Source organism: Bombina bombina, chromosome 2 (assembly GCF_027579735.1).
Source record: "Bombina bombina isolate aBomBom1 chromosome 2, aBomBom1.pri, whole genome shotgun sequence".
NCBI lineage: Eukaryota > Metazoa > Chordata > Amphibia > Anura > Bombinatoridae > Bombina > Bombina bombina.
The window spans coordinates 64,225,728-64,253,043 of NC_069500.1; the positions used below are offsets into that span (position 1 = coordinate 64,225,728).

The 27,316-nt window shown below is 42.5% G+C and overlaps 1 long non-coding RNA gene across 1 annotated transcript in view; it reads right to left on the minus strand.

The window, feature by feature from the left end:
* LOC128647649 (uncharacterized) overlaps positions 1 to 27,316 on the minus strand; it is a 249,813-nt gene that overhangs the window by 77,044 nt on the left and 145,453 nt on the right. Inside the window, exon 3 of the long non-coding RNA XR_008400372.1 lies at positions 13,776 to 13,866. This is a non-coding gene — a long non-coding RNA (uncharacterized LOC128647649). The remainder of the gene's footprint in view (positions 1 to 13,775; positions 13,867 to 27,316) is intronic.

Here is a 27,316-nt window from a genome sequence, read left to right on the forward strand (position 1 = left end):
CAGACTGCATCATCATCAAACTAAGTTTAATGAACAAAAAGGTTTTTTTACTTGCATTTTTCTGCAATCAGTTCTATGCATTGTTAGCATGTTAGATCATATTGAGTCTGCACCTATTCTATGCATTTCAATCTGCAGTGATTAAGCAGTTAACCTTACCTGAAGCTGCTGGACAGGAAGATAATAGGGAAGTGCCTGCTAAATTTTGCTCAACAGATCTGGTCTGATCTGTGTACACAGATCAATTAAAGGCTGTTAAGTTGCATAACTTTGCTGCAAAACAAGCAGACAGCTCCACCTACTGGCTATTTTAATTAGTGCACTGCTTTTCAATAGCAGTCACATGACTGAAAAAAAGGTTCTGAAACGGCGCAAATTGAACAGGCGTAAACCGAGGGCCACCTGTATATGAATTTGTGATTGGCTGATGGCTGTCACATGGTATAGGGGGAGTGGAAATAGATATAACTGAAATTGAACAGAAAACAATCTACTTCTCATTTGAAGTTCAGACTAAGTGCTATTGCATTGTCTTTTTATCATGCATTTGTCAATTTTGCAATTCTACTGTATCTGCTGATCCTTTAATTGGTTAAGCCCATTTTAAATAATTTTCCTTATAAATTCAGAAAATAATCATGTCAGAATTTGCTTTTCTGAGCATTTGTAGATATGACTAGAACACATGAGCTTCTTTCCTCTTAGCCAACCTACACTAAAACTATCACACATACTCCCACTGACCTTCACCGTCCATTATCCACCAAGTTGCTGGAGATATCCCTCTAAACCTTCGCCTTTTACCCGCATACTCATGCACTAACCTGAATCACCATAATCCCCCTACTCTACTAACTACTTAACCACCACATAGCCCATTGCAAAGTCCCCAATACACTATAAATCCATAAACTGCCACAACACCCATTACAAAGTAATCCCCTACACCAGTGCTTTCCAAACTGTGTGTCGGGACACACTAGTGTGTCGGCAGCAGTGTGTAGGTGTGTCCCAGCTTCAGCACAATTTTTTTTATTTTTTTTGGTTTCTGACTTTCCGCCTGCCTGCTACGCAAATCACATGGTTGACACGTGATTGATACCTAGGGGGACACAGATCATCTTCACCTATTGGCGCAGCTCAGTGGGAACTGAAACTATTCCCATTGGCGGCACATTGGCTCCTGACTGCACATGTAGTCTCCTTAATTGGCTCGTGACTGCACGTGTAGTCAGTGAGTGGGACAGCAGTGTGTTTGCAGCGCGGGCAGTAGTCAATCGGACTCACCGAGCGCCTAGGGCGGCAGCTTAAACGCTGAGCTGAAGTCATTGGGGTTTTTTTTTTGCAACTAACTCCCAGTAGTGCATTGCTGCTCCTGCTCTTGATATATGGATAGGAAGTGGAAGCTTAAAAATGCCTGATGATGAAATGCAAGTGTCTTTATCTCATATTCCACCAAATATTCAGAAACTATGTTCATCCCATCAACCTCATACATCCCATTAAAATAGTAAGTAGCTATTGGTGTTATTTAACTTTTTTGTTAAATCTTGCACATACTTACTGTTACTTGTAAATACATTTCGTTATTATATCATTTATGTATGTGTCTGTATCTCTTAAAACAAGTTAGTTTAACCTCTTGTTTGCTACTACAACTGAATTACTGCGTCGCGAAATGATGTAGGTCTAAAAAGTGCGTCACCAACATAAAAAGTTTGGAAAGCTCTGCGCTACACTATTAACCCCTAAACCACCACAACGCCCAACGCAAAGCAACCCACTTCATTATTAACCCCTAAACTGCCATTCCCCCATCGAAAAGTAACCCGCTAAAATCTAAACCCCCTAACCTAACACCCCCTAAGTTACCCCAAAAAAGACTAACCTTACCATTAAAAAAACCTAACTACTAAAAAAAATAAACTTCTCAAAAAGTGAAAAAACCTAACCTTACCTTAAAAAAAACAAACAAACTAGCATTTCTTTAAAAAACAACAACCTAACATTACTTAAAAAACCCTACTATTGCAAAAAAATACCATTGCAAAAAAACAACAAATTACCAAAAATAAAAATATGTGTTCTAAAACCACACTGAAGAAAAAACCCACCCCAAAATAAAAAAACTTATACCAACACTAGACTACAGATATAGCCCCTAAAAGGGACTTTTGAATGGCATTGCCCTAAATTGTCAGCTCTTTTTCTGAAATAAAAAAAAACTACAAACCTCTACAATTAACTCTTAACCCCCCACCCCTCTAAAACAAATACTCTAAAAAGTGCCATGAAAAGGGCATTTGGCTGGGCATTGCCATTAAAAGGACATTTAGATCTTTTGCTGCCCAGGATAAAAACAAACAAAATTAATCTTAAAAAAAAAAAAAAGCGGTGGTCTTCTTATCTTAATTCATCTTCTTATCTTCCATCCCTGGCATCCTCTTCATGGGGTCACCGGCTCTCTATTGTCATCCAGGTGGTGGTCCATCTTCAACCGGCAGTGGACTTCTATCTTTATCCTGGAGGCGATCTTCTTTTCTTCATCCCGGGCTGGTCTTCTTATCTTAATTCATCTTCTTATCTTCCTTCCCCGGCGTCCTCTTCATGTAGTTACCAGCCACACACAGAATTGTGAATGCAAGATACACCCTTTATATAGGGGTACCCTTGCATTCCTATTGCCTGATTTTTAATTTGAAATTCAAATCAACCAATAGAATGAAAGCTTGGCTGATTTTAATTTGCAATAGAAAATCAGCCAATAGGAATGCAAGGGTACCCCATATAAATTCACTGTGTGTAAGGATTCCACTCCAGCTTTTCCTCCTATCCTTCTACACATCACATGGTTTCCCTGCCTCACCTGTATTTAAGTGATCCCCAGACAACAAACAAGTGCTTAGTTATTGCACCTAGTAGCTGATCCTTCCAGCTTTGCTGCTTTTTGCTACTTTGTATGAAACAAGCTTTTGGATTTAAAATTCAACTCCAGCTCCTGCCTGTTACCAGGAGCTTAACTACCAGCTAGTACCGACTTCGTATTGCACTGGACTAATTATTGCAGCTCCCTCTACATACTTCCTGAGTCTGTATTTTGTGCAGTAGGTAAACCAGCCTGAACCTTACTACAGCTACACCCAGTCCGTGCTGCTATTGTTACCAGCGTTCCCTGCACAAAGCCGACACTGACATGCATTCGGCTTGTGAATTATCACCACAAAGACTCACCTTGGGAACGAGTATTGCCAGACAACTTGAACAAACTTGGAGCTAAACGTAGGAGCGGTTATTCCGCTAGTGAGTACAAGACACTGTATATCCACTTCCAAGCTGCTACTGCCGCAGACGCAGCATACCAGGCTCCTCCCCCCGCATCTCAGCTGTCTTCAAATCTAAAGCCGCACAGAACTGTCGGCTCCTACGAACACAGAGGTTTGCTCTCACACTCTCTCAGCACTTCAAGGGAAACCTCCTAAACAAAACGAATTGTTTGCTCCTTACCTACTTGCTGCAGTAGTGTTTCAACTCAGGTTTAATGCAGCCTGCATGTTAACCTTTGATACCACTTATACGTGGAACTGTTTGTATCACATAACTATAAACTCTGGCAAGAGGCATTATTTCTCTGTACACTAAGCTTAACAAATAAGCACCATACTGTTTCCATAAGCAGTTTTGGGAAGTATATAGTGAATGGCAACAGACTGCTGAGCTATCTGAAATCTTTATTCGAAACCTAACAAATTCACTTAAAGGCTAAGCAAATCAATAGCCCAATTGCCTTAGTGATACAAAATAACCAATTAAAACGTCTGCAGTTGCGATCCTACCTAAATAGTCCGAACAGACCATTATAGAATAACTAAGCCTTTTAACATGGATCCAGAGGACCTACCCCAAATTGTCTACAACCTGTCACAACGGGTGGATGAGCTCAGTCAAGGTTTAAGGGAATTAAAGGTCGAGAATGAGACCCTAAGGAAGGTTATAAAAGATACAGTCCCTAGCACACCACTTGCTGAAACCGCTGAAAGTAAAATGAGAAAATTGAAACAAGGTAATCACCCTGTTGAAACTTATATAACGGAGTTTAAACAACTTGCAATTGATTCTCAATGGAACACCATCGCCTTGAGGAATCAATTCCGCCTGGGACTCTCAGATCCAGTTAAAGACGAACTTGCTCATACAGACCTCCCAGATACCTTAGAAGCCCTTATGAGACTCTCAATGCATATTGATAGGAGACTCCGGGAGCGAAAGTCAGAATGCCAGTATGGGGACACCTCATACAAAAGACCAATCCATCCAACACATGTCAACGTACCTCCTCATCCATCTTCCAGCAGCCCTGAGGCTATGGAGATCGGGTTCATATGTTGGCCTTTAACCTCAGAAGAAAGGCATAGAAGAAAAAATAAAGGCCTGTGTATGTATTGTGGTATAGCATCCCACTCTGTCCGAGAGTGCCCTTCCTTACGCAAGAATAAAAACAGTAAGTCCTTCTCTAATTTGACCTCTTTGATTGTGCATGATAAACCAATTCACTGTCTTCTACCTCTCTTTACAGTGGGACTGCAATCACATGAAGAGAGAGGCCATAATTGACACAGGCGCACAAGGGAATTATATTGATACAACTGTTGTATCAAATAATAAATTACCACTCATTAAGAAAATGTGTCCTGTTTCTATTCGTGTTGTGGATGGTTCGGAAATTTCTTCTGGTCCCATTACTCATCACACCATTCCCATACTCATAACTACCCCCGACTCACACCAGGAATATATTACTTTTGATGTTATCACATCACCGCTTTTCCCCATTGTTCTAGGTTTACAATGGCTTCGTTTACATGAACGCCTTACTACAGATGACTGAACAAAGTTGCATATCAGAAGTCTACAAAAAATTCACAGAAGTTTTTAGTAAGAAGGAAGCGGACAGTTTACCACCACACCGGTCGTATGACTGCCCAATCGACCTCAAACCCGGCACAACACCCCCTTATGGTCATCTTTATCCTCTGTGTCAACCAGAGCTTGACCATCTAAAATCCTATCTGGATGAAAACCTAAAAAAAGGTTTTATCCGGCCCTCAGTTTCTCCAGCAGCTGCTGGTTTCTTCTTTGTCTGGAACAATGATAATTCCCTCCGTTCTATTATCGATTTCAGGGAACTGAACAAGATAACTATTAAAAACAGGTACCCTTTACCACTCATCCCTAAACTCATCGAACGCCTCCATCATGCAAACATTTTCACTAAACTGGATCTAAGAGGGGCCTACAATCTAGTCCGTATCAGAGAAGGAGATGAGTGGCTGACCACCTTTAGAACCCGGTATGGCCTTTTTGAATATCTCGTTATGCCCTTCGGATTGACTAACGGCCTGGCCACATTCCAGTATTTCATTAATGATATCTTCCATGACCTGCTGGATATCTGTGTTGTGGTGTACCTTGACAACATTTTAGTGTACTCCAACTAACTTGAGGAACATGTGAAGCATGTAAGTTGGGTACTCTTCAGACTCCAGGTTCATCAGCTGTATGCTAAATTAGAAAAGTGTGTCTTTCATACAAATGAAATAGATTTTCTTGGTTATTCCTTTGGTCCTAGAGGCATACAAATGCAAGAAAACAAGGTAGAATCGGTAAGACAGTGGCCCCAACCCACAAATAGAAAAGAGCTACAACGTTTCCTCGGTTTTAGTAATTACTATAGAAATGTCATCAAAAACGTCTCCCACAAAACCAAGCCACTTACCAGGCTCACCAGCTCCTGCATTCCTTTCAAATGGGATAAGAAGGCAAATGAAGCTTTCAACTCCCTAAAGACCTCTTTGACCTCAGCCCCTATCCTACAGTTCCCAGATCCTACCCTTCAGTTTATCCTGGAAGTAGACTCCTCTGATTACACTCTAGGAGCTGTCCTTTCTCAAAGAAAGAGCTTAACACAACCACTTCATCCAGTGGCATTCTACTCCAAATTACTATCTCCAGTTGAGATGAATTACTCCATTGGAGACAAAGAACTCCTAGCTATCAAACGCGCTTTCGAACATTGGAGACATCTGCTGGAGGGCACTATTCTACCGATCATCATTTACACCGATCATCGCAATCTGGAATTCCTTCAAAGAAACAAAACACTTCTCCCGAGGACGACATTTGGGAGCCTTACACTCATATAAACACTCCCAGACTTCTCTCCTGTTACCATAGGCGTTACCCCGATCGACCGAAACATCAAGCCGAGGATCGGCTTACATGAGGGAGGGGGGCGTCTGTAAGGATTCCACTCCAGCTTTTCCTCCTATCCTTCTACACATCACATGGTTTCCCTGCCTCACCTGTATTTAAGTGATCCCCAGACAACAAACAAGTACTTAGTTATTGCACCTAGTAGCTGATCCTTCCAGCTTTGCTGCCTTTTTCTACTTTGTATGAAACAAGCTTTTGGATTTAAAATTCCTCTCCAGCTCCTGCCTGTTAGCAGGAACTTAACTACCAGCTAGTACCGACTTCGTATTGCACTGGACTAATTATTGCAGCTCCCTCTACATACTTCCTGAGTCTGTATTTTGTGCAGTAGGTAAACCAGCCTGAACCTTACTACAGCTACACCCAGTCCGTGCTGCTATTGTTTCCAGCGTTCCCTGCATGAAGCCGACACTGACACGCATTCGGCTTGTGAATTATCACCGCAACGACTCACCTTGGGAACGAGTATTGCCAGACAACTTGAACAAACTTGGAGCTAAACGTAGGAGCGGTTATTCCGCTAGCGAGTACAAGACACTGTATATCCACTTCCAAGCTGCTACTGCCGCAGGCACAGCATACCAGGCTCCTCCCCCCGCATCTCAGCTGTCTTCAAATCTAAAGCCGCACAGAACTGTCGGCTCCTACGAACACAGAGGTTTGCTCTCACACTCTCTCAGCACTTCAAGGGAAACCTCCTAAACAAAATGAACTGTTTGCTCCTTACCTACTTGCTGCAGTAGTGTTTCAACTCATTTTTAACGCAGCCTGCAAGTTCACCTTTGATACCACTGATATGTGGAACTGTTTGTATCACATAACTATACACTCTGGCAAGAGGCATTATTTCTCTGTACACTAAGCTTAACAAATAAGCACCATACTGTTTTCATAAACAGTTTTGGGAAGTATATAGTGAATGGCAACAGACTGCTGAGCTATCCAAAATCTTTATTCCAAACCTAACAAATTCACTGAAAGGCTACTTGGTCTATGCAAATCAATAGCCCAATTGCCTTGGTTGCGATCCTACCTAAATAGTCCGAACAGACCATTACACTGTGTGGCTGGTGATCGCATGAAGATGATGTCGGGGACAAAAGATAAGAAGATGGATGAAGATTTCCGCCGGGATGAAGATAAGAAGATGGACTGCTGCCAGGATGAAGATGGATCGCCGCCTGTATTAATCTTTGGTGAGTACCATTTTCAGGGTGTAGTGTAAAGGTTTTTCTGGGGTGTTTTTTTTAATATTAGGCTTTTCTTATTTTTTTTCCTGGGAAGCAAAAAAGCTAAATGCTCTTTTAAGTACAATGCCCTTTTAAGGGCACTTTTTATAGCATTTTTTTTAGATAGATATATTTTTTTGAGGGGGGAGTGTAATTGTAATGCTTTGTAGGGTTTTTTTTTTTTTCAGAAAAAGAGCTGACACTTTAGGGAAATGCCCTGCAAATGACCTGTTTAGTGTTAAGTTTAATGTTGTTATAGGTTTGTTTTATTTTGGGGTTTTTTTTTAGTGAGGTTTTAGAATAGACATAATTTTTTTATTTTTTGGTCATTTTTATTGTTTTTTTGTAATGGTATTTTTTTTTAATAGTAAGGTTTTTTTTAAGTAATGTTAGGTTGTTTTTTAAAAAAAATTATGTTATGGTTCTTAATTTTAAAAAAAATTATGTTTTTTTTTATTTTTTTCTAAAGTAATGTAATGTTTTTTTTTTTTTTTTTTAAACTTATGGTTAGGTTTTTTATATTTTCATGTAAGTTTTTTAAAGGTAATATTAGTCTGTTTTGGGGTAACTTAGGGGGTGTTAGGTTAGGGGGTTTAGATGTTGATGGGTTACTTAGCGCAGTTAATGCTCAAGCTGGATTGTTAAATAACGCTCCACTTGTTTTCTGGTCCTTAATAAAAAACATATATATTACTTTGAATGTGTATAAATATGAGTGAAATACTGTACTAATGTTCTCTGGTAAACTGTTTTACACATTAATTGTAGTACCAAATTGTGTGCTAATGTTCTGTGCTGAGATATGGATTCCTTAAATGGATTTGATTCTTTGACTATAGTCCAGTGAGTGCTTATATTCATTGGTAACATTGAGTTGACTTGAAAGCACCCTGGTAGTTGTATCGAACTGGCAAGAGTGTACAAACTCATTTGATTCTCAGACCCAGGCAGCACATTACCAGTGGAATTCTATATAGTCTATAAATATATATCAGTGCCCTCCACTAATATTGACACCATTGGGAAATATTTGAAAAGAAGGATGTGAAAGTTTTATTGTTTAACCATTTGTTCAAAAAATACACAAACAATACTTTGTTCTCATGGATATCAAACAATTGCAAATACAACACAGGTTTATCCAAAACAAACTTAAACTTAAATATTTGTGTGGCACAATTGTTGGCATCATTTTAGTCAATACTTTTTGCTACCTCCCTTTGCCAAGATAACAGCTCTCTGAGTCTTCTCCTATAATTGCAGCACACACATAAAAAGTCCAGTACTCACTCACAAGCTCTCAGCTAGGATTAAAAGCAAAACTGGAAGAGTTAGCTACTGGACTTTTTTATGTGTGTGCTGCAGTGTCTGTTTCTGAAATTCTTCCTATGGACTTGCACCCAGGCAGGCCCGGGGTTAACTGCCTGTGACTCTGTAAACAGTGTAGCTTTATGTGAGTGTGATAGCAACCAAAGCTGAGCCTGTTTATGGGTCATGGGATGTGTACCCGGTCTGGTCTTGTTTTGCTCTACTCCTATAATGCCTGATGAGGTTGGAGAATACATGACTATTTATCTGAAACCATTCCTCCCTACAGAATCTCTCCAGATCCTTCAAATTTTGAGGTCGACACTAGCGGACTCTCCCCTTTAGTTCACCCCACAGGTTTTTTTAATGAGGTTCAAGTCAGGGGACTGGGATGGGCATGGGAGGACCTTGATTTTGGGGTCAGCAAACCATTTGTTGAATTTGATGTATGTTTTGGATCATTTTCCTTCTGGAAGATCCAACCACTGCCCATTCTAGCCTTTCTGGCAGAGGCAGTCATGTGTTCATTTAATATCTGTTGATATTTGATAGATTCCATGATGACATGAATCCTACAAAATGTCTAGGTCCTCTTTCAGAAAAACAAGCCCTAAAACATTAAAGAACCACCACCATATTTAACCGTGGGCATGAGGTACTTTTCCAAAGGGCTACCTCTCTGTGTGCCCACAACCTACCTCTAAGGTTTCTTGCCATGAAGTTCTATTTTGGTTTCATTTGAACATAGATCCTGATATCATTGGAAGTTGCAGTAGTGTCTGGCAAACTGAAGAGGCTTGAGTTTGTTTTTTTATGAGACTAGAGGCTTTTTTTCTTGAAACCCATCCAAACAACTTGTTTTGGAGACTTTCTGACCCCAATATGCAACTAACCTGCAATTCTCCAGCTGTGATCCTTATTTTGGCCACTAAAACCCTCCTCATGACAGTGCGTTGAGACAATATACAGTATATACACGTCCTCTTCCAGGTTGATTGAATTATAACATTTCCAGTTGACTGGAACGTCTTAAATATTGCAATAATGGGGGAAATTACCATTTTTAATGCTTTTGGGCATTTTTAATGATTTTTTCTTATAGCCACCTCCCATTTTGTGAAGCTCAACAACCTTTTGCCACACATCACAGCTATATTCCTTGGTTTTACTCATTGTGACGAATGGCTAAGGGAATCTGGCCTATGTGTTACCTCATATTTATACCCCATGTGAAACAGGAAGTCAGGGTTGAACAATTTCCTGTTCCTAGTCCCCCATGTGTACTAAAAAAAATGTTAAATATCAATGGAAATATACTTCAAATATATTTTTCTCATATGAATTCATTGGGGTGCCAATCATTGTGGATAAACCTGTGTTGTGTTTCCAATTGTTTGATATCCATGAGGGCAGGGTATTTTTGTTTATTTTTTGAACAAAGGGAAAAAAAAAGGTTAAACAATAAAGCCAATTTTTCACAGCCTTATTTGCTTATATTTTCCAAGGGTGCCAATATTAGTGGAGGGCACTGTATATATATAAACACCTAAATCAAAAGTGAATATGTAAAATAATTTCCTGATTTAATAAAACGTTTAAAGATATCACATTTAAACTATGAAACTTTAAAAAAAAATTAAATACATGATTTTTAGAGGGGATGGTTTCATATGTTTAGATTTGACAAGTGGGTAGAGATATTGGGTAACTTGGTTATGGTTAATTGTGGTAGGGATATCGGTGAACTTGGTTATGGTTAATTGTGGTATAAATACTGGGTAACTTGGTTATGGTTAATTGCGGTAGGGATATTAGATAACTTGTGAATAGTTAAATGTGGTAGGGATATTGGGAAACTTTGTTATGGCTAATGGTTGTAGTGGTATTGGGTAACTTGGTTATGGTTAACTGTGGTAGGGGTATTGGGTAACTTGGTTATGGTTAATTGTGGTAGAGAAATTAAGAAACTTGGTTATGGTTAATGCCTTACACTAAAACCTAACTTTACAATAAAATAAAATAAATTAAAATATTAAAATACAATTATATACATTACAAAAAAAATAAACACTAAATTACACAAAATAAAAAACAAAATTATCAAAAATAAAAACTAATTACTCCTAATTTAAAAGCCCTATCAAAATAAAAAAGCCCCGCCAAAATAAAAAACCCTAGCCTACACTAAACTGCCAATGTCCCTTAAAAGGGCCTTTTGCTGGGTATTCCCCCAAAGAAATCAGCTCTTTTACCTGTAAAAAAAAATACAAACAACCCCCCAACAGTAAAACCCACCACCCACCCAACCAAACCCCCCAAATAAAAACCTATCTAAATAAACCTAAGCTAACTGTTGCCCTGAAAAGGGCATTTGGATAGGCATTGCTCTTAAAAGGGCATTTATCTTTTTTACATTGCCCAAAACCTTAGCTAAAAATTAAAACCCACCCAATAAACCCTTAAAAAAACCTAACACTAACCCCGATGATCCACTTACAGTTTTCAAAGACCGGACATCCATCCTCATCCAGGCGGCAGAAGTCCTCATCGAAGCCGGCAGAAGTCTTCATCCAAGTGGGCAGAAGTCCTCCTCAAAGCCGGCAGAAGTCTTCATCCAAGTGGCAGAAGTCTTCATCCACACAACATCTTCTATCTTCATCAATCCGACGCAGAGCGGGTCCATCTTCAAGACATCCGGCGCGGAGCATCTTCTTCTTCCGATCGTCGCCAATAGGATTGAGCTTTAATCCTATTGGCTGATCCAATCAGCCAATAGGATTGAGCATGCATTCTATTGGCTGATTGGAATAGCCAATAGAATGTGAGCTCAATCCTATTGGCTGATTGCAACAGCCAATATGATTTTTCCCCTTTAATTCCTATTGGCTGATAGAATTCTATCAGCCAATCGGAATGTAAGGGACGCCATCTTGGATGACATCACCTAAAGGGAAACTTCATTCTACAGCGACCATAGGAAGAAGAGGATGCTCCACATCGGATGTCTTGAAGATGGACCCACTCCGCGCCGGATGGATGAAGATAGAAGATGCCGTCTGGATGAAGACTTCTGCCTCTTGGATGAAGACTTCTGCCGCTTGGATGAAGACTCCGGCTGGCTTCGAGGAGGACTTCTTCCTGCTTGGATGAAGACTTCTGCTGGCTTCGATGAGGACTTCTACCGTCTGGATGAAGATGGATGTCTGGTCTTCGAAAACTGTAAGTGGAGCGTCAGGGGTTAGTGTTAGGTTTTTTTAAGGGTTTATTGGGTGGGTTTTATTTTTAGCTTAGCGTTTGGGCAATGTAAAAGAGCTAAATGCCCTTTTAAGGGCAATGCCCATCCAAATGCCCTTTTCAGGGCAATGGTTAGCTTAGATTTTTATTTGGGGGGTTTGGTTAGGTGGGTGGTGGGTTTTACTGTTGGGGGTTGTTTGTATTTTTTTTACAGGTAAAAGGCTGATTTCTTTAGGGCAATGCCCTGCAAAAGACCCTTTTAAGGGCCATTGACAGTAGTGTAGGCTAGGTTTTTTTTATTTTTTTTTGGGGGGGCTTTTTTATTTTGATAGGGCTATTAGATTAGGAGTAATTTGTTTTTTTATTTTTGATAATTTAGTTTTTTATTTTATGTAATTTAGTGTTTATTTTTTTTTTTAATTTAGTTATTTTATTAATTTAATGTATTTTATTTTATTGTAATGTTAGGTTTTAGTGTAAGGCAGGTTAGGTTTTATTTTACAGGTAACTGTATTTATTTTAATTAGGTAGCTAGTAAATAGTTAATAACTATTTAATAACTAGTCTACCTAGTTAAAATAAATACAAACTTACCTGTGAAAAAAAAATAAAACCTAAGATAGCTACAATGTAACTATTAGTTATATTGTAGCTAGCATAGTTTTTTTTTTTTACTGGTAAGTTTGTATTTAGTTTTAAATAGGAATTATTTAGGTAATAATTGTAAGTTTTATTTATTTTAATTATATTTAAGTTAGGGGGTGTTAGGGTCAGGGTTACGTTAGGGTTATGCTTAGGGTTAGGGTTACATTAGGGTTAGGTTTAGGGGTTACTATATTTATGTACTGATGTGGGAGGCCAGAGGTTTAGGGGTTAATAGTTTAATTTAGTATACTTAGTTGTGGGGGGCTTGCGGTTTAGTGGTTAATAGCTTTATTATAGCGGTGGTGTGGGCGGACGGCAGATTACGGGTTAATAATATTTAAATAGTGTTTGCGAGGTGGTAGGGCAGCGGTTTAGGAGTTAATAGGTTTATTATAGTGGCGACAATGTCGGGAACGGCGGAATAGGGGTTAATACATTTTTTAAGTGGCGGCAATGTCAGGAGCAGCAGATTAGGAGTTAATAATTTTATTTTAGTGTTAATAGGTAGTTTATGGGTGTTAGTGTACTTTGTGACAGTTTAGTTATGAGTTTTATGGTACAGCTTTGTTGCATAAAACTCATAACTACTGACTTTAGATGGTGGTATGGATCTTGTCCTTTTAGGCTGTACCGCTCACTTTTTGGCCTCACCACAAAACTCGCAATACCGGCGCTATGGAAATCCCATTGAAAAAGGACTTTTTTAAAAGTCCAGTACTGACGTTGCATGACGGCCAAAAGGTGTGCGGTACACCTATACCTATAAGACTTGTAATAGCGGCGTTAGGGAAAAAGCATCGTTATGAAGCTTTTTCACTCATAACGCAAAACTCGTAATCTAGCTGTATGTTAGGAACAGGCCACAGGAACAGCATTAATAAACAGGAAACTAATTACAATTCAGAGTCAGTGTCAGTAGCACCAAACATGAAGAAAATCATAAATCATAAAATCGCTATAAAAATGGAGCAATATACACAATACCACAGAAATTTAAACAGTGTCACAAGAATGTTGCAGTACTCAAAACAGTAAATAGGCATCAAGCATGACACTAATGTAATGGCATGACGTGAAAAAAAGATTTACCTGCTGTAGAGGATGTCATGCTTAATATTAATGGAAGTTGGGCCCCTAAGGACAGCAGTGGGGTCTTGGATGAGCAGCAGTAAGAGGCCGCCTGTAGTGGGGGGAATGGATATGTAGCAATTAAAAAGACAGTCAACTTGAAATTTGTTATTGCTTTAAAAGATAGATAATCCCTTTACTACCCATTTCCCAGTTTTGCATAACCAACACGGTTATATTAATGTATTTTTTACCTCTGTGATTACCTTGTATCTAAGCCTCTGCAGACTGCCCCCTTATCTCAGTTCTTTTGACAGACTTGCATTTTAACTAGGGTTGCACCGATACTGATACTAGTATTAGTATTGGTGCCGATACCAAGCATTTGCATGAGTACTTGTACTTGTGCAAATGCACCGATACTTAAACCGATACCTCCAATTACTACCCATACGCCATCATGTGGCGTTTTTTAAACTGCATGTTCCATTTTAAGCTGGAGTGAAGACTTAACTAAAAATTGTTCACCTCTGTTCTGCCAATACAAATTGCTGTTTTTTGTTTTATTGTACGTCAGAGCAGTGCTCCAAAAGCTGCTACTTTACAGCTAGACGCCTACCTGGGAGAGATCACTGTACCTCATTCAGACAAACCCCTGAAGTACTGGGCAGTTAATAAACTGAGATTTAATGGCCTAAAAATATCTTTCTGCCCCATGCAGTAGTGTGAAAAGTGAAAGACTGTTCAGCTTAGCGTCAATTGTCCTTACTGATAGCAGAAACAGACTTATAGCTGAACATGCAGAGATGCTTCTGTTCATTAATAAGAACTTGCCACTAACGTTTGAAAAATTACTCTAATTGCTAGATTGCCTGTTATACTGCTAGTTCTCATCTTGCACAATTATGCTCAAAACATACTGTTTTCTGAAGAACATCCTTAGCCAGGGCTGGACTGGGAATAAAAAGCAGCCCTGGAAAAATATGAAGACCAGCCATATTTTCTGTTGACTCAGTAGAATGCAAATACCCAATTTTTCTCAAAGGGGATTACTGGGATACTCCTTCCCCAATATTATTTTCAGAATTAAATTATATTACTTTGTATTAAGTACAAATGTCAGATTGATGTTATATAGGCACCCTACAACCCAATTGCATCCAGTAACCACCCCTTTAAATTGTAGCTTCCCAGCCCCAACTGCTGCAGCTGTTATTTATTGTTGTTATTATTAATATATGTTATTGTAATATTTTTATTTATAAACATGTTCTGTGAACTTTGTGACAACAAGCACATAAAACTGTTCATAATTATAAAGAAGCTTTCTTAAATCATTAGTCTGTATTGTGCTTGGTAAACTGTCATGACATAAAAAATAAATCGGTACTTGGTATCGGTGAGTATTTGAAAAAAGTATTGGTACTTGTACTTGGTCTTGGTATCGGTGCAATTCTAATTTTAACCAATCCGTGCTGGCTAATAAATAACTCCACGGAAGTGAGCACAATGTTATCTAAATGGCACAAATGAACTAGCGCTGTATCTGTGGAAAAACTGTCAAATGGACTGAGATAAAAGGTGGCCTTCAAGGGCTTAGAAATTAGCATATGAGCTTACCTAGGTTTTGATTTCAACAAAGAATACCAAGAGAACAAATCAAATTTTATGATAAATGCAAATTGGAAAGTTGTTTAAAATTGCATCTGAATCTTGAAAGTTTAATGTTGACTTGACTGTCCCTTTAATTTGTCAATTTAGACAGGTTTATCATCTGTATATGTAAAAGCAGGTAGTGAAAATCAGTTACTTTTATGTTCTGTATAAAAATGAGGTCAGTGGTTGAACTTTAGGCTGCGGTACATGCAGCAAGCAACAATAATAGAATACTGTCACTATATTACCTTGGAGTGTCACAACATGGTTACTATACAAATATTTAGTTGAAGGAGTTTGATCACTCTCAGGCTGCAATAGGTAGGGACAGTAAAACTAAAATGGAATAAGCACCTTGGTTTGATATCTTATTATTATGACACCCTGTTTAATCCTTTAACCCCTTAGTGACCACAGCACTTTTCCATTTTATTACCGTTAAGGTACAGAGCTATTTTTACATTTCTGCTGTGTTTGTGTTTAGCTGTAATTTTCCTCTTACCAAAAAACACCAATGCTAAATAGTTTCTAAATTTTGTCCTGAGTTTAGAAATACCCAATGTGTACATGTTCTTTGCTTTTTTTGCAAGTTATAGGGCAATAAATACAAGTAGCACTTTTGCCATTTCCAAACCATTTTCTTTTTTCAAAATTAGCGATAGTTACATTGTAACACTGATATCTGACAGGAATCCCTGAATATCCCTTCACATGTATATATATATGTTTTTAGTAGACAACCCAAAGTATTGATATAGGCCCATTTTTGTATATTTCATGCCACCATTTCACCGCAAAAAGCGATCAAATAAAAAAAATTGTTAACTTTTCACAAACTTTTTTTTACAAATTTTAGGTTTCTCAATGAAATTATTTACAAACAGCTTGTGCAATTATGGCACACATGGTTGTAAATAATTCTCTGAGATCCCTTTTGTTCAGAAATAGCAGACATTTATGGCTTTGGCATTACTTTGTGGTAATAAGAAGGCCGCTAAATGCTGCTGTGCACCACACTTGGATGCCTGTCCCGGGACCTACAAAAAAGCGTGCCTCATGCATACTCATATTATTTCCCTATACAGTTTAAGGAGGTTGACTATGAAACCTCATGAGATCACAGTAAAACAGTTCATGACCTCAGCACTGTTGATGCTGATTGGCTGCTGTTCACTTTTTCCTTTTCTTTTTTTTTAAACCTGCAGCTGGGCAGTAACTGAAAGATATATTTTTACAGAACATTTACTCTGGTGAGCTGAGGAAATTGTGAGGTAAAATATCTTCCTTTTTTACATAGAGATTCTCATTTTTACAGTTATGCTGCATCACTATCAAGTCATTTAGCATATAAGTATTATGTCCCTTTAATGAGTTTCCAAATTACACTTATAAGGAAACCTGGTTTTACTATGATTTTCTAATATGTTTTATTTTTTGCTTTGCACAACCAAAACTTATCAGTTCAGTAACAGAGAACTGTCAGCAATGACTAATAGGGACGTGTAATGTAGTTTTCGAATGCCAAAAAACATAATTTATGCTTACCTGATAAATTCCTTTCTCCTGTAGTGTAGTCAGTCCACGGGTCATCCATTACTTATGGGATTATATCTCCTCCCTAACAGGAAGTGCAAGAGGATCACCCAAGCAGAGCTGCTATATAGCTCCTCCCCTCTACGTCATACCCAGTCATTCGACCGAAACCAAACGAGAAAGGAGAAACTATAGGGTGCAGTGGTGACTGGAGTTTAATTTAAAATTTAGACCTGCCGTAAAAACAGGGCGGACCGTGGACTGACTACACTACAGGAGAAAGGAATTTATCAGGTAAGCATAAATTATGTTTTCTCCTGTTAAGTGTAGTCAGTCCACGGGTCATCAATTACTTATGGGATACCAATACCAAAGCTAAAAGTACACGGATGACGGGAGGGACAGGCAGGACCTTTACACGGAAGGAACCACTGCCTGAAGAACCTTTCTCCCAAAAACAGCCTCTGAAGAAGCAAAAGTGTCAAATTTGTAAAATTTTGAAAAGGTGTGAAGTGAAGACCAAGTTGCAGCCTTGCAAATCTGTTCAACAGAGGCCTCATTTTTAAAGGCCCAAGTGGAAGCCACAGCTCTGGTAGAATGAGCTGTAATTCTTTCAGGAGGCTGCTGTCCAGCAGTCTCATAGGCTAAACGTATTATGCTACGAAGCCAGAAGGAGAGAGAGGTAGCCGAAGCCTTTTGACCTCTCCTTTGTCCAGAATAAACGACAAACAGGGAAGAAGTTTGTCGAAAATCTTTAGTTGCCTGCAAATAAAATTTCAGGGCACGGACGACGTCCAGATTGTGAAGAAGTCGTTCCTTCTTTGAGGAAGGGTTAGGGCACAATGAAGGAACAACAATCTATTGATTGATATTCCTGTTAGTGACTACCTTAGGTAAGAACCCAGGTTTAGTACGCAGAACTACCTTGTCTGAATGAAAAATCAGATAAGGAGAATCACAATGTAAGGCCGATAACTCAGAGACTCTTCGAGCCGAGGAAATAGCCATTAAGAACAGAACTTTCCAAGATAACAGCTTGATATCAATGGAATGAAGGGGTTCAAACGGAACACCCTGTAAAACATTAAGAACTAAGTTTAAGCTCCATGGCGGAGCAACAGTTTTAAACACAGGCTTAATCCTGGCCAAAGCCTGACAAAAAGCCTGAACGTCTGGAACTTCTGACAGACGCTTGTGTAAAAGGATGGACAGAGCTGAGATCTGTCCCTTTAACGAACTAGCAGATAAACCCTTTTCTAAACCTTCTTGTAGAAAAGACAATATCCTAGGAATCCTAACCTTACTCCATGAGTAACTCTTGGATTCGCACCAATGCAAGTATTTACACCATATTTTATGGTAAATTTTCCTGGTAACAGGTTTCCTAGCCTGTATTAAGGTATCAATCACTGACTCCGAGAACCCACGCTTTGATAGAATCAAGCGTTCAATCTCCATGCAGTCAGCCTCAGAGAAATTAGATTTGGATGTTTGAAAGGACCCTGAACCAGAAGGTCCTGTCTCAGAGGCAGAGACCATGGTGGACAGGACGACATGTCCACTAGATCTGCATACCAGGTCCTGCGTGGCCACGCAGGCGCTATTAGAATCACTGATGCTCTCTCCTGTTTGATCCTGGCAATCAGTCGAGGAAGCATCGGGAAGGGTGGAAACACATAAGCCATGTTGAAGACCCAAGGTGCTGTCAGAGCATCTATCAGAACCGCTCCCGGGTCCCTGGACCTGGATCCGTAACACGGAAGCTTGGCGTTCTGGCGAGACGCCATGAGATCCAGATCTGGTTTGCCCCAACGCCGAAGTAGTTGGGCAAATACCTCCGGGTGAAGTTCCCACTCCCCCGGATGAAAAGTCTGGCGACTTAGGAAATCCGCCTCCCAGTTCTCCACGCCTGGGATGTGGATCGCTGACAGGTGGCAAGAGTGAGACTCTGCCCAGCGAATTATCTTTGAGGCTTCCATCATCGCTAGGGAACTCCTTGTCCCTCCCTGATGGTTGATGTAAGCCACAGTCGTGATGTTGTCCGACTGAAACCTGATGAACCTCAGAGTTGCTAACTGAGGCCAAGCCAGAAGAGCATTGAGAACTGCTCTTAATTCCAGAATGTTTATTGGAAGGAGACTCTCCTCCTGAGTCCATGATCCCTGAGCTTTCAGGGAATTCCAGACAGCGCCCCAACCTAGTAGGCTGGCGTCTGTTGTTACAATCGTCCAATTTGGCCTGCTGAAGGGCATCCCCCTGGACAGATGTGGCCGAGAAAGCCACCATAGAAGAGAATCTCTGGTCTCTTGATCCAGATTCAGCATAGGGGACAAATCTGAGTAATCCCCATTCCACTGACTTAGCATGCACAATTGTAGTGGTCTGAGATGCAGGCGTGCAAAAGGTACTATGTCCATTGCCGCTACCATTAAGCCGATTACCTCCATGCATTGAGCCACTGACGGGTGTTGAATGGAATGAAGGACACGGCAAGCATTTAGAAGTTTTGTTAACCTGTCTTCTGTCAGGTAAATTTTCATTTCTACAGAATCTATAAGAGTCCCCAAGAAGGGAACTCTTGTGAGTGGCAATAGATAACTCTTTTCTACGTTCACCCTCCACCCATGCGACCTTAGAAATGCCAGAACCAACTCTGTATGAGACTTGGCAGTCTGGAAACTTGACGCTTGTATCAGAATGTCGTCTAGGTATGGAGCTACCGAAATTCCTTGCGGTCTTAGTACCGCCAGAAGAGAGCCCAGAACCTTCGTGAAGATTCTTGGAGCCGTGGCTAACCCGAAGGGAAGAGCTACAAACTGGTAATGCCTGTTTAGGAAGGCAAACCTTAGGTAACGATAATGATCCTTGTGAATTGGTATGTGAAGGTAGGCATCTTTTAAATCCACAGTGGTCATGTACTGACCCTTTTGGATCATAGGTAAAATTGTTCGAATAGTTTCCATTTTGAACAATGGAACTCTTAGGAATTTGTTTAGGATTTTTAAGTCCAAGATTGGTCTGAAGGTTCCCTCTTTTTTGGGAACCACAAACAGATTTGAGTAAAACCCTTGTCCGTGTTCCGACCGTGGAACTGGGTGGATCACTCCCATTAGTAAAAGGTCTTGTACACAGCGTAGAAACGCCTCTTTCTTTATCTGGTTTGCTGACAACCTTGAAAGATGAAATCTCCCTTTTGGAGGAGAAGCTTTGAAGTCCAGAAGATATCCCTGAGATATGATCTCTAACGCCCAGGGATCCTGAACATCTCTTGCCCAAGCCTGGGCGAAGAGAGAAAGTCTGCCCCCCACTAGATCCGTTTCCGGATCGGGGGCCCTCACTTCATGCTGTCTTAGGGGCAGCAGCAGGCTTTCTGGCCTGCTTGCCCTTGTTCCAGGACTGGTTAGGTTTCCAGCCCTGTCTGTAGCGAGCAACAGTTCCTTCCTGTTTTGGAGTGGAGGAAGTTGATGCTGCTCCTGCCTTGAAGTTACGAAAGGCACGAAAATTAGACTGTCTAGCCCTTGGTTTGGCTCTGTCTTGAGGCAGGGCATGGCCCTTACCTCCAGTAATGTCAGCGATAATTTCCTTCAAACCGGGCCCGAATAATGTCTGCCCTTTGAAAGGTATGTTAAGCAATTTAGATTTAGAAGTCACATCGGCTGACCAGGATTTAAGCCACAGCGCTCTGCGCGCTTGAATGGCGAATCCGGAATTCTTAGCCGTAAGTTTAGTTAAGTGTACTACGGCATCGGAAATAAATGAATTAGCTAGCTTAAGGACTCTAAGCTTGTCTGTAATCTCATCCAATGTAGCTGAGCTAATGGTCTCTTCCAGAGACTCAAACCAGAATGCCGCCGCAGCCGTGACAGGCGCAATGCATGCAAGGGGTTGTAATATAAAACCTTGTTGAACAAACATTTTCTTAAGGTAACCCTCTAACTTTTTATCCATTGGATCTGAAAAAGCACAGCTATCCTCCACCGGGATAGTGGTGCGCTTAGCCAGAGTAGAAACTGCTCCCTCCACCTTAGGGACCGTCTGCCATAAGTCCCGTGTGGTGGCGTCTATTGGAAACATTTTTCTAAATATAGGAGGGGGTGAAAAAGGCACACCGGGTCTATCCCACTCCTTGTTAACAATTTCTGTAAGCCTTTTAGGTATAGGAAAAACGTCAGTACACGTCGGTACTGCAAAATATTTATCCAGCCTACATATTTTCTCTGGAATTGCAACCGTGTTACAATCATTCAGAGCCGCTAATACCTCCCCTAGTAATACACGGAGGTTCTCAAGCTTAAATTTAAAATTTGAAATGTCTGAGTCCAGTTTACTTGGATCAGATCCGTCACCCACAGAATGAAGCTCTCCGTCCTCATGTTCTGCAAATTGTGACGCAGTATCAGACATGGCTCTATTATTATCAGCGCACTCTGTTCTCACCCCAGAGTGGTCGCGTTTACCCCTAAATTCTGGCAATTTAGATAATACTTCAGTCATAACATTAGCCATGTCTTGCAAAGTGATTTGTATGGGCCGCCCTGATGTACTTGGCGCCACAATATCACGCACCTCCTGAGCGGGAGACGAAGGTACTGACACGTGAGGAGAGTTAGTCGGCATAACTTCCCCCTCGTTGTCTGGTGAAATTTTCTTTACATGTACAGATTGGCTTTTATTTAAAGTAGCATCAATGCAATTAGTACACAAATTTCTATTGGGCTCCACATTGGCCTTTAAACATATTGCACAAAGAGATTCCTCTGTGTCAGACATGTTTAAACAAACTAGCAATGAAACTAGCAAGCTTGGAAAATACTTTTCAAATAAATTTACAAGCAATATAAAAAACGTTACTGTGCCTTTAAGAAGCAGAAAGAAACTGTCACAGTTGAAATAACAATGAACTAAATTAGTTATAGCAACCAAATTTTCACAGTAAATGCATTAAGTTAGCAAAGGATTGCTCCCACCAGCAAATGGGTGATTAACCCCTTAGTACCCAAAAAAAACGATAACAGATTAATATAAACGTTTTATCACAGTCAAAAGCACAGTCTCACAGGTCTGCTGTGAGTGATTACCTCCCTCAAAACTAGTTTTGGAGACCCCTGGGCTCTGTAGAGACGTCCTGGATCATGGAGGAAGAAATAGGAAGACTGTGACTGAATTTTTACTGCGCAATAAAGCGCCAAAATAGGCCCCTCCCACTCATATTACAACAGTGGGGAAGCTCAGTAAACTGAATTTATTCTTAAATAAACGACAGCCATGTGGAATAATAATGCCCAAAAAGTTTTATCACCAAGTACCTCAGAGAAAAACGATTAACATGCCAGTAAACGTTTTAAAAATAAAATTATGAAATGATATTAATAAGCCTGCTGCTAGTCGCTTTCACTGCAGTGGGGGCTGAAATATAAGTTAAATGTATACAGTATTTTCTTAGTGAAGTTCCATTCCCCAGAAATACCTCAGTGTAAACATACATACATATCAGCCTGATACCAGTCGCTACTACTGCATTTAAGGCTGCACTTACATTATTTCGGTATTAGCAGTATTTTCTCAGTCAATTCCATTCCTTAGAAAATAATATACTGCAACATACCTCCTTGCAGGTGAACCCTGCCCGCTGTCCCCTGTTCTGAAGTTACCTCACTCCTCAGAATGGCCGAGAACAGCAAATGGATCTTAGTTACGACCGCTAAGATCATACACAAACTCAGGTAGATTCTTCTTCTAATGCTGCCTGAGAAAAAAACAACACACTCCGGTGCTGTTTAAAATAACAAACTTTTGATTGAAGAAATAAAAACTAATTTTAATAACCACAGTCCTCTCACACGTCCTATCTATTAGTTAGGTGCAAGAGAATGACTGGGTATGACGTAGAGGGGAGGAGCTATATAGCAGCTCTGCTTGGGTGATCCTCTTGCACTTCCTGTTAGGGAGGAGATATAATCCCATAAGTAATGGATGACCCGTGGACTGACTACACTTAACAGGAGAAATGGCCATAGTTTGCTGCATTTCGCTCTTTTCAGTGCAGGGTATATTCATTCAAATGTGCAGCACTTACATTTCTGTGCAAATCCAGATACTTGTGTGTTGCACTTTTGCACAGATATATCCGGTGCCAAAAAGAGCAGAATGCTGAATTGTAAGTCATGTGCATAGGATTTTAGATGAATGTTGCAATTAACACATTTTAGAAATTTTTTACATTTGGCAGAAACACAACAAATGACAAATCGACAAATAAATGCACCCAAGAAACATTTTTTTGTTCATGAAGTCACTGTAAATGGGGGACAGATTTTTCTGCAGAAAATATCCTTGTCATTTGATTGATTACTGTGTCAGCCAATAACAATGTAAGTTTTTGTTTTGGTGTTGCTGGCCATTCTTGACCCCATTAAAAAAACATATATTTTGTTTTATGTGCTTCCGGCTAGCAAGGTACTACTTTAATTTTATTTAAGTTTAAACTGATGTCTAGATGCTGGTTTTCTGCCCTAAAGATGTTCCGTATAGGTAATAACGGGCTAATGGATTTACTGGATTTAACTGATGAGCGAATATCAAATGAAACAAAAATAAAATGTATTCCTGTGTGTGTGTGTGTATATATATATATATATATATATATATATATACACACACATGTACATATATACACATCCATATACATAATATATATACACATATACATTTCCATTTATATATATACTAGTACTAAAGCCCGTGTACACGGGCCATTTTTTGCAGTACAGCGGTCCCACCCCTTGCTCTCTCCCCCCTCTCTTTTGCTCTCTCTTCCCCCCTCTCTTTTGCTTTCTCTCCCCCCTCTCTTTTGCTTTCTCACCCCCCTCTCTTTTGCTTTCTCTCCCCCCTCTCTTTTGCTTTCTCTCCCCCCTCTCTTTTGCTTTCTCTCCCCCTCTCCTTTGCGCTCTCTCTCCTCTCTTTTGCTCTCTCTCTCCCCTCTTTTGCTCTCTCTCTCCCCTCTTTGGCTCTCTCCCCCCTTTCGTTTGCTCTCTCTCCCCCCTCTTTTTTTCTTTCCCCCTTCTTTGGCTCTCTCCCCCCCACTTTGGCTCTCTCCCCCCCTTCTTTGGCTCTCTCTCCCCCCTCTTTGGCTCTCTCTCCCCCCTCTTTGGCTCTCTCCCCTCTTTTGCTCTCTCTCCTCTTTGGCTCTTTCTCCTCTTTGGTTCTCTTTCCTCTTTGGCTCTCTCTCTTCCCCCTCTTTGGCTCTTCCCCTCCCTTTGGCTCCCCCCACCTTTGGCTCTCCCCCCCCCCCTTTGGCTCTCTCCCCCCCCCTTTGGCTCTCCCCCCCCCCTTTGGCTCTCCCCCCCCTCTTTGGCTCTCTCCCCCCCTCTTTGGCTCTCCCACCCCCCTTCTTTGGCTCTCTCTCCCCCCTCTTTGGCTCTCTCCCCTCTTTTGCTCTCTCTCCTCTTTGGCTCTCTCTCCTCTTTGGCTCTCTTTCCTCTTTGGCTCTCTCTCTCCCCCCTCTTTGGCTCTCCCCCCCCATTTGGCTCCCCCCCCCCTCTTTGGCTCTCTCCCCCCCCTCTTTGGCTCTCTCTCCCCCCTCTTTGGCTCTCTCCCCTCTTTTGCTCTCTCTCCTCTTTGGCTCTCTTTCCTCTTTGGCTCTCCCCCCCCCCCTCTTTGGCTCTCTCCCCCCCCCCCCTTTGGCTCTATCCCCCCCCCCTTTGGCTCTCTCCCCCCCTTTGGCTCTCTCCCCCCCCTCTTTGGCTCTCCCCCACCCTCTTTGGCTCTCTCTCCCCCCTCTTTGGATCTCTCTTCCCCTCTTTGGCTCTCTCCCCTCTTTTGCTCTCTCTCCTCTTTGGCTCTCTCTCCTCTTTGGCTCTCTTTCCTCTTTGGCTCTCTCTCTCGCCCTCTTTGGCTCTCCCCCCCCTTTTGGCTCTCTCCCCCCCCTTTGGCTCTCTCCCCCCCTTTGGCTCTCTCCCCCCCTCTTTGGCTCTCTCCCCCTCCTCTTTGGCTCTCTCCCCCCCTCTTTGGCTCTCTCCCCCCCTCTTTGGCTCTCTCTCCCCACTCTTTGGCTCTCTCTCCCCACTCTTTGGCTCTCTCTCCTCTTTGGCTCTCTTTCCTGTTTGGCTCTCTCTCTCCCCCCTCTTTGGCTCTCCTCCCCCTTTGGCTCCCCCCCCTTTGGCTCTCTCTGCCCCCCCTCTTTAGCTCTCTCTCCCCCCTCTTTGGCTCTCTCTCCTCTTTGGCTCTCTCTCCTCTTTGGCTCTATTTCCTCTTTGGCTCTCTCTCTCCCCCCCTTTGGCTCTCTCCCCCCCTTTGGCTCTCCCCCCCCCTCTTTGGCTCTCTCTCCCCCCTCTTTGGCTCTCTCCCCTCTTTTGCTCTCTCTCCTCTTTTGCTCTTTCTCCTCTTTGGTTCTCTTTCCTCTTTGGCTCTCTCTCTTCCCCCTCTTTGGCTCTTCCCCTCCCTTTGGCTCCCCCCAACTTTGTCTCTCTCTCCCCCCCCCCCCCTTTGGCTCTCTCCCCCCCCCTTTGGCTCTCCCCCCCCCTCTTTGGCTCTCTACCCCCCTCTTTGGCTCTCTCTCCCCCCTCTTTGGCTCTCTCCCCTCTTTTGCTCTCTCTCCTCTTTGGTTCTCTTTCCTGTTTGGCTCTCTCTCTTCCCCCTCTTTGGCTCTTCCCCTCCCTTTGGCTCCCCCCACCTTTGGCTCTCTCCCCCCTTTGGCTCTCCCCCCCCTCTTTGGCTCTCTCCCCTCTTTTGCACTATCTCCTCTTTGGCTCTCTTTCCTCTTTGGCTCTCTCTCCCCCCTCTTTGGCTCTCTCCCCCCCCTTTGGCTCTCTCCCTCCCCCCCTCTTTGGCTCTCCCCCCCCCCCCTCTTTGGCTCTCCCCCCCCCTCTTTGGCTCTCTCTCCCCCCTCTTTGGCTCTCTCTTCCCCTCTTTGGCTCTCTCCCCTCTTTTGCTCTCTCTCCTCTTTGGCTCTCCTCCCCCTTTGGCTCCCCCCCCTTTGGCTCTCTCTGCCCCCCCTCTTTAGCTCTCTCTCCCCCCTCTTTGGCTCTCTCTCCTCTTTGGCTCTCTCTCCTCTTTGGCTCTCTTTCCTCTTTGGCTCTCTCTCTCCCCCCCTTTGGCTCTCTCCCCCCCTTTGGCTCTCCCCCCCCCCTCTTTGGCTCTCTCTCCCCCCTCTTTGGCTCTCTCCCCTCTTTTGCTCTCTCTCCTCTTTTGCTCTTTCTCCTCTTTGGTTCTCTTTCCTCTTTGGCTCTCTCTCTTCCCCCTCTTTGGCTCTTCCCCTCCCTTTGGCTCCCCCCAACTTTGTCTCTCTCTCCCCCCCCCCCCCTTTGGCTCTCTCCCCCCCCCTTTGGCTCTCCCCCCCCCTCTTTGGCTCTCTACCCCCCTCTTTGGCTCTCTCTCCCCCCTCTTTGGCTCTCTCCCCTCTTTTGCTCTCTCTCCTCTTTGGTTCTCTTTCCTGTTTGGCTCTCTCTCTTCCCCCTCTTTGGCTCTTCCCCTCCCTTTGGCTCCCCCCACCTTTGGCTCTCTCCCCCCTTTGGCTCTCCCCCCCCTCTTTGGCTCTCTCCCCTCTTTTGCACTATCTCCTCTTTGGCTCTCTTTCCTCTTTGGCTCTCTCTCCCCCCTCTTTGGCTCTCTCCCCCCCCTTTGGCTCTCTCCCTCCCCCCCTCTTTGGCTCTCCCCCCCCCCCCCTCTTTGGCTCTCCCCCCCCCCTCTTTGGCTCTCTCTCCCCCCTCTTTGGCTCTCTCTTCCCCTCTTTGGCTCTCTCCCCTCTTTTGCTCTCTCTCCTCTTTGGCTCTCTCTCCTCTTTGGCTCTCTCTCTCCCCCTCTTTGGCTCTCCCCCCCTTTTGGCTCTCCCCCCCCCCCCTTTGGCTCTCTCCCCCCCTTTGGCTCTCCCCCCCCCCCCCCTCTTTGGCTCTCTCCCCCTCCTCTTTGACTCTCTCCCCCCCTCTTTGGCTCTCTCTCCCCACTCTTTGGCTCTCTCCCCTCTTTGGCTCTCTCTCTCCCCCCTCTTTGGCTCTCCCCCCCCTTTGGCTCCCCCCCTTTGGCTCTCTCTCCCCCCCCCCTTTTTCTCTCTCTCTCCCCCCTCTTTGGCTCTCTATCCTCTTTGGCTCTCTCTCCTCTTTGGCTCTCTTTCCTCTTTGGCTCTCTCTCTCCCCCCCTTTGGCTCTCTCCCCCCCTTTGGCTTTCTCCCCCCCCCTCTTTGGCTCTCTCCTCCCTCTTTAGCTCTCTCCCCTCTTTTGCTCTCTCTCCTCTTTGGCTCTCTCCCCCCTCTTTGGCTCTCCCCCCCCTTTGGCTCTCTCCCCCCCTCTTTGGCCCTTCTCCCTCTCTGGCTCTGTCTTAATTGAAAGCCTTTGCCTCTCTGGCCACGCCCCCACCACTGCACCCCGCCCGCCCACGCC